Source organism: Thermobia domestica, chromosome 2 (assembly GCF_964235325.1).
Source record: "Thermobia domestica chromosome 2, izTheDome1.hap1.1, whole genome shotgun sequence".
Taxonomy (NCBI): Eukaryota; Metazoa; Arthropoda; class Insecta; order Zygentoma; family Lepismatidae; genus Thermobia; species Thermobia domestica.
This window is the reverse complement of record NC_137455.1, coordinates 371,819,530-371,820,330: the sequence shown is the minus strand read 5'-3', so window position 1 is coordinate 371,820,330 and position 801 is coordinate 371,819,530. Positions and strand designations below refer to the sequence as shown.

Below are 801 nucleotides of genomic sequence, written 5' to 3'. Positions count from 1 at the left end.
AATTTCAGACCAAAGCGGCATGGAATTTCGAGACGCATTTTTTTTTTAATTGATTCACTTCTCTAAGAATTAGTTTCACTCCTACTTACATTAACCGTGTATTCAAACCGGAAGTGGCAAAATTACATATTTCCGGTTTTAAAGTTGATCACCATAGAAAAAATAAACAGTGATAGATAACGACAAACAATTTTCTGAAATAGTTTCAGTGTCTTAGGAAAGGATACCCTCTTTACCCTCATGTCTTTACTAAAACCAAAAATGGTGGCCCCACATAGCGTAGTCGCTAACGCTCTCGCTTTGGGTGCGAGTGTTCCCGGGTTCGATTCCCGGTGGGGGTACTCGGTCGAAAAAGTTTAAAACGCTTTTTCAAGCCAACCATCCTGAATGAGGTTTTCTTGGGTTTTCCTCATTCACACCAGGCGAATGGCGGAGTGGTACCTAACTTATAGGTCCCAGGCCTCTTCCTTTCTTCTTCAGCTCGTCACGTTTGAGGGATGACGTGCTCGCCAAGGGACGTCATCCCTCAAACGTGACGAGCTGAATGGTCGTAGGTGCCGAGAGCCCAGAAATCTAAATGGTAAATCCCTAAAAACCGAAAGTGATAGAAATTATTGTTACTTCTGGTTCACATATTGATCTCCACTGACCAAGACCAGTAACAGATTGCGACAAGTAGTTTTGCTTTAAATCAATTTAGCTTCCCTACAATATGTTACATCTGGTCAGTTAAGTTTTATTCAAACCACAAGTTATAAAAATTATCCACTTCCGGTTTCAACGTCGATCAGCATAAAACAA

The 801-nt window shown here is 41.1% G+C and overlaps 1 non-coding gene across 1 annotated transcript; it reads left to right on the top strand.

Moving 5' to 3' along the window:
- The first annotated feature begins 267 nt into the window (after nt 1–267).
- Nucleotides 268–341, top strand: TRNAP-UGG (transfer RNA proline (anticodon UGG)). The gene has a single exon. It is a non-coding gene; the product is annotated as a tRNA-Pro (tRNA).
- Nucleotides 342–801: the final 460 nt, after the last annotated feature.